Below are 15,078 nucleotides of genomic sequence, written 5' to 3'. Positions count from 1 at the left end.
TTACTTACGTACAATGGGGTTCTCTAGTTAAGGGTTATTTCCATGTGATAAATACTTATGCAAGTTTGGCCTTCTCACTCTAACCAACAAAATAAGTAAACAGCTTTTTATTTGGTGACAGAAGATACCATTGTTTCAGCGAGTTTCTTTTTTAAACACAGGTTTTGTAAAAGTTTAACAAGAACTAATCCTTTCAACATTTGAAAAAAAAAAACCTGCGAGATCTTGTACTTTGCTTTAAAGGTCTCCAAGAGGTCACAGTTCAATAAAATACTGAAATCCCTCATCTCGGCCAGCGAATATTAAATGTATTTCTTCATGAATTCACAACATGGTATTGCCATACTCAGGAGGAGTAGCAGAATGTATTTTGGGGTGTAATTGTTGCTATGTATTTGCTGTGTGTTGGAAATATCTTATAGATGGACAACTTTGTGTAAAAAAAAATGCGTTTTAATTTTTTTTCTCACATTTTCCAAAAACGTCTGGGAAAAAAATTAACTGTTCACAAGACTCATGCCTCATTGATTATACGTTGGGGTGTTTGCATTCCAAAATGAAGTCATTTTGTGGGCAATTCCATTGTCCTGGTGCTCCAGGGCCTTCAAAACTGTAATAGGTGGTTGAGAAATGAGATGTGTAATTTATGCTTGTAGAACGCCTGAAGGTGCTACTTCAATGTTGGGCCTCTGTATGTGGCCAGGCTGTGTAAAAGTCTCACACATGTGGTATTGCCATACTCAGGAGGAGTAGCAGAATGCATGGGCGTCCGCAGAACATTTTTCAGGGGGGGGGCATAATTTTAAGGTCTGGTAGTGTGATCTTACCTGTGTCAGTCAACAGTGGCTGCAGGGGCGAAAGCGCTTGGCGACAGCTGATAAAGCCTGAGGAGGTGATGTCACCCATAGGTTCCCATGTCACAGTTGTTATTGGTGCTCCCATTCCCCTGCATACGCTGCTGGATCACACAGGTGAGATAACATGACCAGATTGGAACAGTCTGAAAATAGTTTAGTCCACATAGGTATTAGGTGTAAGGGTAGGGGGGCAGTTTTTAAGGGTAACACAAGCTGGAATTCTACTTTCAATCTACCCTCGCTATTGGTGGCTTTTGGCAGTGTTAAAGCAGAGCTCCACCCAAAAGTAGAAGCTCCACTTGTTTGCACCCTCCCCCATTCCACTGCCACATTTGGCACTTTTTGGGGGAAAGAGTGTACCTGGTTTTGCCATGGTGATCTGAGGCACATGCAAAACCATGCAAAATATGCTGCGAACGACCACAGCAAGTGAAGGCATAAATAAACATACAATTAGGCAATAAATCAATCACAAAAAAAAACTACACCTGCATGGTGCAGCATTGGCTTAAGTCAGTGGAGATTTTAAAATCTATATGGATACAATAGCATCTTTAGGCTGTTGTGCCCATATAGCTGCTTTTGTGCCCATATAGATGCTGGTGTGCCTCTATATGGGTGCAATAGTATCTATATAGGCACAATAGCAGTTATATGGGCACAATATCATAAAGATGATATTCTGTCCATACTGTATGGCCTCTTTCATACTGGGCGGATCAGTGCTGATCCGCCCCGTGGATATCAGCTTTCTTAGCGGGATCGCCGGAGCGATCTCCGCTGAGCAGGCAGAGGACATGTCCGTCTCCGCACACTGCGCAGGGATGGACCGGTCACATCGCCGATCTCCGCTATGGGAGATCGGATGACGATGGATCATAGAGTCCATCGTCATCCGATCTGATCCGCAGACTGAAGGAAAAGTATGTTTTTCCTCAGTCCCACTTTTTCGATGCTCCATAGACTTCTATGGACCATCCGTTCAGGTCTGCCTGAAAAACTGACAGGCGGACCGAACAAATCGGCGAAAGAGGCCTAAAACTCCTATTGTGGCCATACAAATGCTACTGTTTCCTATTATGCCCAGTGACACAGTCCTTGCAGCCGTGCCAATGCCGGGACAAGTTATCTGGTGACCAGAGCGAAGATGCCAAACTGCGCTAAATTTTGGGTCTTTAATTAGACTAAAATACAGATTTCTTGTAAAATATTAACAGCTACATACAGAATGGCCAAAATGATTTAGACCCCTTTCACACCACACCGCCGATAGCGTGGGTCGGATTTTCGGCGTATTTCGGCCGCTAGTGGGGTCCTTTTACCCCCCGCTAGCGGCCGTAAAAGGGTTAAAACTGCCGGCAATATGCTGCAATAGCGGCATTTTGCCGGCGGTATTACAGCGCTGCCCCATTGATTTCAATGGGGAGCAGCGGTGGAGGAGTGGTAAACACACCGCTCCTTCACCGCTCCAAAAGAAGCTGCTGGCAGGACTTTTTTCTGACGTCCTGCCAGCGCACCGCTGCAGTGTGAAAGTCCTCGGGGGATCACACTACAGACAATGGTGCAGCTTCTTTAGGGCGTTTTGCAGGCGCTATTTCTAACGCTATAGCGCCTGCAAAACGCCCTGGTGTGAAAGGGGTCTAAAGTGAGTGAGAGATTTTTAGACATATGTAACTGACCTTAAAGAATATGTAACCTATCACATGCTTAGTCAGAAATTAATTCTTGCAGATGCTCACCTCCTTTGCAATCAAAACATGTAGCCATAAATATGTCCATTACAGATTTGTAATGTGCCTGGGATGTAGTAGAATTGTCCTGGTCTGGGGTCTTATCAGAGTTGCTGGATAATAACTAAACAGTAATCTGCAAGCACTGATTACATACAGACCATGACACAGAACAAGCTCACACTAACCCAGCTTCTTCTACAAATATCATTTAGCACTTCACCTAATGGCAGCTTCCATGGCTTGATTCAGGATCTTCTAAGCTGGCCTGGGATGAGCTCTGGTGACTGTTGGGCTGGACAGTGGCTGCTGAGTGAACTTTATCTTCCTGCTCCGCCCACCCTCACTGCTGCTCTGACTGTGATCTCTCTGACTTGGACAGCAGCCAAACCTGGGAGGATCTTTCTTCTCCTGTCTGGTACGGCTGCAGCTACAGAGAAGGAGGCAAACACAGCCTCAGTTCAGTGTGCGGCTGTATCAGAGGTCAAAGCGTGGGGCAGTGTGACAGCTGGGCAAGTTGCTGAAGAGCTTCTTCTCCTGATCATAGTGCAGCTCACAATTTGGCTCCCCCTCTCCTCCCCGCTGTGCCTGCAAGGACTGCTCACGGATACCAGTGTGTGTGCAGACACATTGCTAATTCCAAGGGGGGGGGCACTTGAACCCCCTTGCCTCTACCTGCGGACGCCCATGGCAGAATGTATTTTGGGGTGTAATTTGTTGTATGCAGATGCTCTGTGAGAGAAATAATCTGTTAATATGAAAATTTTGTAAAAAAAAAAATTCTTCAATTTGAAAATAATTGTGGGAAAAAATTACAACTTAAAAAAACTTGCTACTTAATACCTAAATGTCTACTTTCTAAAAAGGGGTCATTTAGGGGGTATTTGTACTCTCCTGACTTATTTGTGTCTCAAGAAATGAGATACTCCTTCAATACATCAGATGTGATAAATTTTCAGTGATTGGCACCGTAGCTTGTAGACTCTATAACTTTCACAAAGACCAAATAATATCCACTAATTTGGGTTATTTTTACCAAAGATATGTAGCAGTATAAATTCTGACCAATATTTATGAACACAGGTTTGGCTTCGGCCCTAGGTTTGTGCGTTTGATTCAGCTCCTCTATCAGGCCCCCACTGCCTGAATCCTTGTAAATGGCCAGATTTCCAGCCCCTTCTCCCTATCAAGAGGCACACGCAAGGGGTGCCCCATTTCGCCCATGCTGTATGCGTTGGCGGTGGAACCCCTGGCTATTGCCATTAGAGTGCACCCGGACATTCGTGGCCTCCATACAGGACAGCTATCAGAGGTTATAAGCCTTTATGCAGATGACATGTTGCTATACTTGGAGGATGCTGGTCCCTCCCTGACGGCGGTTTTGGAAGCGATTCAACGCTTTGGTCTTTTTTTAGGTCTCCGTATTAATTGGTCCAAGTCCCAAATTCTCCCCATTGACGTCTCCACCCCCACAAGGATACAGGCCCTGTTACCTCTTGAGCGTACGGATCGGATCAAATACCTCGGCATACACTGCTCTCGCTCCCCTGCAGACTATGTTAGCCTTAACCTTGAACCCTTTTTCCCCCTTTTGAAACGGAAGACCCAGGACTGGTCCAGGCTCCCTCTTGGGGTTATGGGCCGCCTGGGGCTTGTCAAGATGATTCTTCTCCCCAAACTGCTCTACCTATTTTGGCATGCCCCACTCCATCTACCACCCCATCTGTTCCGCGATATTAAATTGATTCTTAATTCGTTCATTTGGGGCTCTTCCAAGCTTCTAAGCTGGCCTGGCAGACCCTCAAGTGTCCGGTCCACCTTGGAGGTGCTGCAATACCTGACTTAGAGACATACTATCTGGCCTCCCAGCTCTCCCATTTATACTACCTTAACACATGTGACAAACTGAGGTACTCCCACCTGGTGTGCACCTCGGTAACAGACGTGATTGCACACCCCTACCAAATTATCTTTTGTAAACACAGAGGTCTTTCCCGCTTGGGATCTAAACGTAATATGCTCGCGCACCATGGCCAGGTTTGGCGAATGGCGCAATTTAGGTCTGGGGCCCCCTCCCTGCATGCACACATGCCTCTTTGGGATAACCTTGATATACCTGAGATGCTGAGGGTACCGGACTACAAGGTGTGGATATGCAGGGGGGTTATATACCTGTCTCAACTTTACACAATCCATGGTGTCAAGACATTCCAGGCACTCAAAGACGAATTTGGCCTTCCCAATCATGCGTTTTTCCGTTACTTGCAGGTCTGCCATGCATTGCAGACCCAGTTTGGGAATGCGCCCCCTGCCTTGGCGTGCACACCCTTAGCAAATTTGGTTCTTGGTGATGATCCCCGGAAACTAATTTCAACCATATACACGCACCTCCTCACCCCTCGGGCCATGGCTCATGCTTATAACCTTAAAATTAGATGGGAGGCTGACATTGGGCAAGTGGAGGACGAGCACTGGGAGGAGATATTGGCGGTGTCGACTGAGGTATCTCCCAAACTGTCGGATAGACTGACCCACCTTTACATACTCCATCGCTCCTACGTCACCCCTAGTCGGTTATCTATATACAAATCTGACTTTGACCCTATATGCCCCAGATATGGCGATACGGCCAGCACTTTTTATCATCTTATTTGGACCTGCCCCCCATACAACGGTATTGGGCACAGATTATTCAATTTCTACATGACCATATGGGATCTCCCCTTACGCTCTGCCCACGCCAGTGTATTCTTGGCCTCCTCCCCCTCCGGGAGGAAAACAAATATCTTATGCCGCGTACACATGAGCGGACTTTTCAACATCCAAAGTCCGACGGAATGATTCCGTCAGACTATTCGATCGTGTGTGGGCTGCAACGGACTTTTGATTCGCAAAAGTCTGACGGACTTTAGAAAATGGAACATGCTTCAAATTTTTCCGACGGAACTCCGTCGGACCCGGTCCCTCCGAAAAATTTGCTCGTGTGTATGGTATTCCGACGGACTAAAACCGACGCTAGGGCAGCTATTGGCTACTGGCTATGAACTTCCTTATTCGAGTCCAGTCGTACGTCATCACGTTCGAATCAGTCAAAAAGTCCGTCAGAACTCTGTCGGAACTCCAGCAGAACTCCGGCAGAACTCCTTCGGAAGTCTGTCGGACATAAGTCCTCTCGTGTGTACAGGGCTTTAGGATCTTTTTACAGGAGACTCTCTTCGCTGCTTGGATGCAGATAGCTCAATTATGGCTTAGGCCTGCCCCCCCCAACGATCCAGCAGTGGAAGAGAGCTGCCAACCAAACTTTACCTTACAAAAAAATTATTTATTCTAATCGAGGATGCCCGTTGAAATTCCACAAAATATGGGATAGGTGGTTGGAAAATCCCCACAGCTGTGTGAGTTAGGGTTCTGAGATTATGCGCAGAGTGTGGGCCGATGTCTCTTTGATATTCCCATCTGGGCGATCTATAGCATTTATATCTATACTATATAAAGACATTGTATTGAGTGCACTGCAAGTTTCAGCATGCTATGTCAGACATGGAATGTGACCTCCTTCATGATGTTTGGTGCCTGTTGCACCGGTTTTTGATTATGTATTATTATGTAATTTTTTTTTTACATGCTCAATAAACTTCAGTTTGGTTAAAAAAAAAGACCAATATTTATGAAGAAAAATTACAAATTTGCAAAATTTTATGACCGAAACAAAGAAAAAGGGATTTTTTTTTCACAAAATTTAGTCTTTTTTTATTACTTACAGCAAAAAATAAATAAAACAAAACCCACTAGTGATTAAATAACAGAAGAAAGCTCTATTTGTGTGAAAAAAAAGGATGCAAATTAAATATGGGTACATTGTTGCATGACTGAGTAATTGTCGTTCAAAGTGTGAGAGCGCTGAAAGCTAAAAATTGGTCTGGGCAGAAAGAGGGTGTAAGTGCCCGGTATTGAAATGGTTAAGGGGGAAAATCCTTCCGGTCTGTAAGTGGTTAACCAATACAAATGGTGACTATAGAATTCTGATTACATAAATGTTAAATTCAATAGCCCAAATAATCATAAAATTAGCCGTATGTGCCACCAATTCTCCCGAGAAATCACACACCACTGTGCAGGAATCTCATGCAGATGGACTTTCACCACATAATGCAACCCTTGGATCTCATAGGGTCATACAGGGCATGTGGTAATAAATTAGAAGGCCAGTATGGTGGCCTGAATTTATAGGAGGGGCCAGAGGGTATTTAAGCTGACCACTCGCCCACTCGTTCTTTGTTGGTTCCAGTGTGCGACACTAAATGTCGCTGGGCCAGCTCTTCCCAGCTTGCCTCAGCTCGTGAGTCTGTTTGTTCAATTACTCATACCATAGGTGGTCTTCATCAGCGGTTCTCCCTTGCTGTTGCAGATAGGGTTCGAACCTTTTCGTTCATACGCAATGTTGCAATGCGTTATGTTGCCTATCCTGCATCCCTTTCATTCTTAGCTGCCTCCAAGTTGTTATTGGTCGTGTCCCTACATTATTGGGCACAGATGTACTAGATTTATATGTTCCCTCAGCCTTGCTTGTCATCCCATGCCACAAACATACATTTCATTTGTAGATCCAAGCCTCTGAGCCACTGTCGGTCATTGTCCGATTTCACTCGATACAGGCATTGTTGCTCAAAGGATTCACAATCTATGGGGTTGCTGTCTCATCCATTTGGAGATGAGCATGTATTGTTTGCACGGGTTCTGTGGCTGATTGCGGTGGTAATTAGACCCACCTGGTGCATTGTGTGCACTTAATTAGCCTGGGGGGTTGGGTGGTTGGTATGGGTTCGGTTTAGAGTAAGGGGGGGGCATACACACTACCAATTCACTTTCACTTCATACTTTTCAACCAATTTCATTTACTCGACTAACAATTCATATCAGATACATTGCATACCTACCACAGTCTGATTCAAACCTAGTCATAATGTCACAATGGTTCGCATCAGACATGTCCTGCGCCAATTCATATCGCTCACCCTCATACCCTACAAAAGATTTGTTGTTATGCCATCTTACTCACTGATTCATATCACTTTCATGTCAAAGGCATCACCCAATTCGAGCCTAGTCGCCTTGGCATCACAACGCTTTGCATCAGCTGCATCCCACACACCAATTAGTACCATATCCTACAATTCGTTATTTATATATTTTTTTCTGACTGATTTGGATCGCGTCAACAGCTACATCCATCCATCACACTCCAATACGAACCTAGTCGCATCAGCAGCACAACGGATCAAATCGGATACATCCCGCACCAAATCATACCGCTCACCCTCATACCCTACAAACGATTAATTGTTATGTCATCTATCATTTTCGTGCCACACGCATCACTCCGATTCAAGCCTAGTAGCCTTGGCAGCACAACCCTGTGCATTAGTCGCACCCCACACACTGATTTGCAGCAGTTCATACCCTACGATTCATTATTCATATAATTTTCCAACCAATTTGGATCACGCTGGCAGGTACATCCATCACAATCCAAACTGAACCTAGTCGCGTTGGCGGCACAACGGTTTGCATCACGAGTATCCTGCACACCAATTCGTAACAGTCCCTATCATAAAATCTACAAATCGTTACTTATGCCATTTCACAGTTCGTTCCTACACATACAGTTTCTTTTCTTTTCACCTATCAGTAGGTTACCTTTCTTGCAAACACTGCAAAAATACGCATCTTGCAATTGCTGCATATACCCATTGCATTCGCTACAAACATCCGTCTAAGCATAAATTCCTTGCAATCGCTGCAAGTACACGCATCTCAGCATTTACCCATTTGCAATTGCTGCAAACATGCGTCTCAGTATAAACTCCTTCCTATTGCTGCAAGCACACTCGGTGGCACTCACACGGCCAAACTTCATTTTAGTGGCACTTAATCGGCCGCTCATCTCCAGTGGCATTCAAACGAGCCACTCATTATTTTCCATCCCTGCAGTCTATCTCTGGGGCCATTTTTCAGCTGCATTCTTTGGTCTCCTCCTTAACCGCAACAGACTAGACCAGAGTCATGCTTTGGAAAGTTTGCCCACCCTCGAACCTCCCTGACCCAGTCTTGGTCCCGATGACAGCTTCACCTTCTGCAGGTACACCAGGGGGATGTCTGCAAATATGCGTCTCGGTATAAACTCCTTCCTATTGCTGCAAGCACACTCAGTGGCACTCACACAGCCACACTTCATTTTAGTGGCACTTAATCGGCCGCTCATCTCCAGTGGCATTCAAATGAGCCACTCATTTTTTTCCATCCCTGCAGTCTATCTCTGGGGCCATTTTTCAGCTGCATTCTTTGGTCTCCTCCTTAACCGCAACAGACCAGACCAGACCAGAGTCATGCTTTGGAAAGTTTGCCCACCCTCGATCCTCCCTGACCCGGTCTTGGTCCCGATGACAGCTTCACCTTCTGCAGGTACACCAGGGGGGTGTCTCAGTGGTTGTCAAGTCGAATGACCCCAGGCTTAGTCGGAAGCTGTCAGTCGCCACGTTCACCCTGACCTTCAGGATGTTCAGAGATGTCTTTTTGTTCAGCCTCCTCAGTGGGAGGGAGGAGCTGGACTTATACCTTCATGCAGTGTTACACGTTGCTTACAAATATGGTGCTTTTTGCTTTTTTTTGTCGTTCTCAGTCTAAGCAGCAAGACTCGCCCAGTTCTATATCAGTACTGACTGGAGCGTCACAGACACGCAACTGTTTTGTCGCCAATTTGCTGGTCTTTGTTCCCCACTCTGTGCTATTTGCCAATCTTCCACCCACACAACAAATTGGTGCTCTCAGGCAGCCACATTGGATAGGCCATCATTAAGAGGCTATCCAAAGCAGATATCGTAGATGCTTTCAAGCTCCTGCCTATTGATCCATCCCTCTGACGGTGGTACAGCATGAAGCAGAGGGATTCCTACAATTTTTTTTCACCAAGCTAACCTTTGGGTTTTCACGCAGTCCCTCACTTTCTCCCTGTTACACCAGGCCCAATGTCACAGGGTTATCCGTTATCGCTACGGTTTTCTGCTCAATGAACGGTCAGACATACCCCCCAGTAGATCTAGACAAGCTAATAGTGGTCTTCAGCAATCTCAGTGTGCCTATCACCTTCTTAAGCATCGTCCTGGATATGCATGCTATGAAGGCTAGCCTGCCTTCTGACAAATTAGCCCATGTTAGGTCGGTCATTCACGATTTCACCTGGTTGTAGGGGTGTACTAAAAGACAGTTGCAGTCCTTGATAGGGGCGCACAATTTCGCTATTAGGATTATTCCTCAGGGGAGCTCGTTCATCTAACAGCTCTTGGTCTTTCTCGCCCGAGTGCAGCACCCCAACCAGGTCCTCAGACTAGAACCAGCAGCAATAGTGGACTTAGCTATGACAGTTCCTCACCAACTGGAATGGCATTTTGGTGTTTATTCCCTCAGTATCAGCTCAGTTGCCACAGGTAGTCACAGATGCTGCAGCCTCCACAGGCTTTTCTGCAATTTTTGGCCATCACTGGTTTACCAAACCCTGGCCCTCAGAAATCTGCCTCAATCCTGGTTTCGCTCGGTCTTCGTTATTGTTCGAGCTATACCCCATAGTGGCAGTGACCCATGTATGGGGCCACACGTGGACAGGTCAGAGAGTTCTCTTCACCACAGATGACCAGGCTACAGCCGACATCATTAATAAGGGTAGATCGAAGTCGCTCCCCATCATATCCTTCCTGCGCAGGCTAGTGCAATCATCACTACACCACCAATTTAACATTTACAGTGAGCATTTCCCTGGCAAGTGCAATGCCGCAGCAGATGCACTGTCTGGCCTCAATTTTTGGCTCATTCTTCCAGCAGGAACCCGGAGCCGATGCATCATCCACTCCTATCCCACCTTGTTCTCAACTAACAATGGATTGTAGTCACACCTTGTCAGTGCTACCCGGCTTGTCTACCACTCACTGTCTAGCAACACTCTAAAGGCTTGTCGCGCAGCCTGGAACACCTATTGTTGGTATCTAGCTGATTGTCCCAGAAACACAGCAGACAACGTCACTAACGTCCTAGCCTTTATATTGCATTGCCACACACAGCTGGCTCTCGCTCATTACACTATCAGGCTGTACCTAGCTGGTGTTCAGCACTTGCTGTCCTTACAGGATCCTAGAAAGCCATCTGTTCACAGCCCACACAGTGAAAGCCCTCCTGCGCGGTGTCCAGTAGCAGCATCCCGCAACCAACATAAAACACTTACCCATAACAAGCCCTATCTTAGGGTTATGTCCAAAATCCTCTCAAATTCCCCCTTTGGGCTCTTACCCAGCCTAGTCATCCAGGTAGCCATCTACCTGGCTTTCTATGACTTCCTACGAACTAGCGAATTCACCTCTGGCAGCACTAGTAGTCAGATACTGTACAGACACCGCCTGACTCTCTTCCCAGACCATTATGTTCTTCATCTTACGGTCTCCTGGTGCCCAGTTACGATCCTTGACCGCCTGCTCTCTCACCTACCCAACCAGTCAACCTCCAGCCCCTTACTGCCTTCTCGTCAACCCCCTGAGTGGCAGTCAGTTTATTAAACATGTTAGTGTCCTTCTGCTTAGGCCTAGACCCTGGGCGGTACACTGGACATTCCTTTCTGGATTGGCTCATCCTAGCGTGGAGTACCAGACCATGTAATCAAGAAGCTAGGCAGATGGAAGTCCTCCTGCTTCGCCAGATATATTCCAAACCCTGAAATGGAGATGGCCCTAGCCTTCTCCAAGCTTACTCAATGAGGTTAGAGCCATTAAGATATACCTCCCAAACTGCTTATTTTTGGCCCTTTTTCTTGGCTTACCTACCAGACAACCAAAAGCCACACCTCAGGTCTATTTATGTTGTAAGTTTTGTCTCGTGTTTATGTGATTCACAACTGTTTCGGTCTTATATCCATGACAATAAATTAAAATGCCAGTATGGTGGCCTGAATTTATGGGAGAAGCCCGGAGGGTATTTAAGCTGTCTACTCACCCTTGCTCTTTTTCGGTTCCAGTGCGCGATACCCTCCCTCCCATTCCCCCTTTTACAGCATTTCTCAGTACATTCTCCTCCACAATCATCCATTACGTATCTTGGGTATGGCCCCTTTTCTTGGCTTACCTACCAGACGACCAAAAGCCACCCCTCAGGTTTATTTATGTTGTAAGTCTTGCCGCGTGTTTATGTGATCCACATCTGTCTCGGTCTTAGGGCCATGACCACAAATCATAGTCACCATATGGCTTATTTAATATCACTGACACCAATGATATGACATATTTTCTTACTGACACTAATGATGGGATTTATTTTATGCCAATGATGGGGCTGATTTTATCTCACTGACACCAATGTTGGATGAAATCATGCCCACTGTGGTTTGCTAGCTGGAGTGAAATCCTTGATTGGTGGAGGAGGAATGAGGGTTTGGTTTCTCTGGGAAGATAAAACCAGCTATGATACAGATATCATGCCCTGCAATATTGCTGATCACTGGAGGGAGTCGCTCCCACATTTATCTGGCTGGACACACACAGGCAGATACAAATCTTTCATACAATCTGATACAATCTAACAAGTGTGTTGCAGACAAGTGATCCCACACACTTCAGAGGATCCCCCAAGCGATACTTCAGTTTAGAATCCTGGTGTGATGACTTCTTCTACTCCCCCCACCAGCGCACACATGATTTAGGGCAGCTTGGCTGAAGTGTGTGATGTGATTGGTGTGCCGGGCAGTGATACACACACACATACACACACACACAAACAGATCCCTGTCTGCCAGATACAATCATTTCCACACACTGACAATAAACTGCATTAGGGAGGAGCTCTGTGTCTGAACAGAAGATTGGATGAATACTGGCTCCTCCCACATTTTTCTGAACATTTGTTAACAGCATTTGGTGCAGACAAATGTGATGGCTTCTGGCTGTCACTGGTTTCTAGGGAAACAACGGCTGCCTGCAACAGCTGCATCCTTGGCAACCGCCAACTTAACCCCGCCCATTCCCTTACATGGCCATGTAGGCAAATGGGTGGGGCATAGATCATGACATCATTGTCTGAATATGACCATATCTGGGCCCTATCAGGGGACACTCTGCAGACCTTGCTGCTGTTTACTCTAGTGTTCAGTCTGAACCCTATGTTGTCATTTCCTGAATGAATAAGTGGAGCAAAGGATCTTGGGACATGTAGTGTGAAGAACCATGTTTTCGCTGAAATCGGACTGCCATGGACTACAATTACCAGCTGGCTGGAGAATGAGAATGGGGACGGGATTGTGCTTTTGGGATCTCGGCCTTCTGGAAGCAGTGACCCACACAGCTGGTGAAGTTAAGTCTGTGCTGCTGCCTAGGCATCCTGGCGAGAGGGTGAAACCACATTTCCCCATCGCTTGTTCCGGCCCGCTTATTGACAGTCGGGAGGTCGCCATCATCGTTCGCACCACGGATCCGGCCCCATCACTGTGTGCAGGGTGTGCACTCCTCTTCCTGATCCCAGCATCTGCAGAAGCCTGCTCAGGATCTTATCGCCATTTCTTCAAGGTGTTATCGTTTGGATTGGTGAGTGGGCCTATCCTATTTGCACCCCAAAAGACACTGCATGCAGACATCTTTACTTTGCTTCACTCACCAAAGCTTTAGAAAGGAGACACATCTAAGAAGACATTATACACTTGTTGTACCATATTGGATGTTATAATACAGGAGCTGTACTGGGCCCTTCATTGAGTGGGCTGAAGATACAGAACACCTGTAACAAAAGGACTCCTCCTGTCCCCCCGTCCCCCCCATAGAACACTGGGTACTATGCTGCCTAAACTTTCAAGGAACTCTCTATTGTAGAGATGGGTGGATTATAGTTTGCAAATAATCCATGAAATGTTGATAAACAGTTGTGTTCATTCTGTTATTGTGGCAGCAGGGGGCAGAAGGGAGCAGTCTGACACCAAGCCGGTCCCTCTGCTTCCCTTCTCTTACCTGGGGTCATAGGCTCTATTAGAGTTGCGAGTCCCTGTTGCGTTTTCCATCTTTATACCTTCTGCTCACAATTATTCTGTATATTGTGCCAGCTGCAATCATTTCTTGTGCATCTGTGCCACAACATGATACCTTTTCAATTGGAAAATTTAAAGTAAAGAAATTCTTGTTTACTGCATAATAGTGTGGTGTCTGCACTGTAGATAGAAATGTCTGAACCCAGAGTGTCAGAGGGGTCAGGGGACTTACATGGTCAGGGCAACCATTGGGGTACAGTATCTTTAAGTGGAGCATAGGGGAGACATTGGAGGTCTTTTAGACCATGAATGTCTCATTAAAGAGAATCTATCACCAAACAATCATCACATAGGCGACTTTTTGTCCTCCATGTCAGTGTTTCTCAACCTTTTTTCAGTCAAGGTGCCCTCCAAAATGATGGACAGTCTTGAGGCGCCCCAATCTATTCTAATAGTTCTACATAATGCAACAAAATCCACACACGTAGGAAACCCAACGTTACAAAAGTGATTTATTCTTCCAAAGCAAATACACTTTTATAAACTGGTACTGACTAGTATTCCAGTGTTTCTCTTCTCCCTCAGTTTTTCTCCATCACTCACCTAATGAGACCCCAAAGCTAATGGAGAGAGGCGGGGGAGGGTCACGCAAGGTTGATATTCAGACAACTGTGATCCTCCTTATCAACTCATGATGTCATTGGTTGTTAGGTGGTTGGCAACTAGAAGGTTGTAATGGTGTACAATGAAAACCTGAGGCTTTGTGTAACTAAAAGGCTTCATCCACCCTCCGTCTTGTATACAATTTTGGGGAAATTTTTAGGCATTTTGCCCCTGAAGAAACCTTAAGGCAGCCTGACTGAAAAAGGCTGCTCTATGTGATGCGATTATTTTTTTTTTTTTAATTGTATAAAATAAAATTTAAACCCAGGTAAATAATTACTCACACCCCCCCACCTAAAAAAATAAAATAATCGGAGGCCCCGCCCCCCCATATATGCATGTTCAAATATCAAAATGTTACATGTCACTGTGCAGGCCAGAATGAGAGAAATAATTCTATCACCAGACCTCCTCCATAACACTAAACTGATGACCTATATGGGGCTTTTAAAGCTTCCCCTACAGAAAATATAGCGTACTGAAGCTTGTAACCATTTCACAGGACCACACAAATTTAATGTTGGATATGTTGGGTATCTATTTACTTGGGGCGACCTGTGCTTTTATATTTTACCCAAAAAAGGGTAATTCATTGTGTTTGTGTAGCCCCTAAAATTAGTTTTTGTATGTTTTTTACTGAACTGTTGTGTTTCCTAGACTAAAAAATTAGAACTACCACTATTTTATTCTCTAGGGTAATGTAGACAAAAAGAAAAAAGAGAGAACTGCGCAATCCCTAATATTTCCTATTAGGATATAAATAACCCAACAATGAAGTTCA

The 15,078-nt window shown here is 45.5% G+C and overlaps 1 protein-coding gene across 12 annotated transcripts in view; it reads left to right on the top strand.

Annotated features, from left to right (window-relative positions):
* The window catches only part of LOC143989534 (uncharacterized), a 382,054-nt gene that overhangs the window by 306,226 nt on the left and 60,750 nt on the right, over nucleotides 1-15,078 (top strand). The window lies entirely within an intron of this gene.

The sequence above is a fragment of the Lithobates pipiens genome, unplaced genomic scaffold (genome assembly GCF_037356315.1).
Source record: "Lithobates pipiens isolate NorthernLeopardFrog02 unplaced genomic scaffold, aLitPip1_a1.2 Scaffold_18, whole genome shotgun sequence".
NCBI classification, from domain to species: Eukaryota; Metazoa; Chordata; class Amphibia; order Anura; family Ranidae; genus Lithobates; species Lithobates pipiens.
Note: the sequence above shows the minus strand (reverse complement) of the source record. Positions and strands in the feature narration are given on the sequence as shown.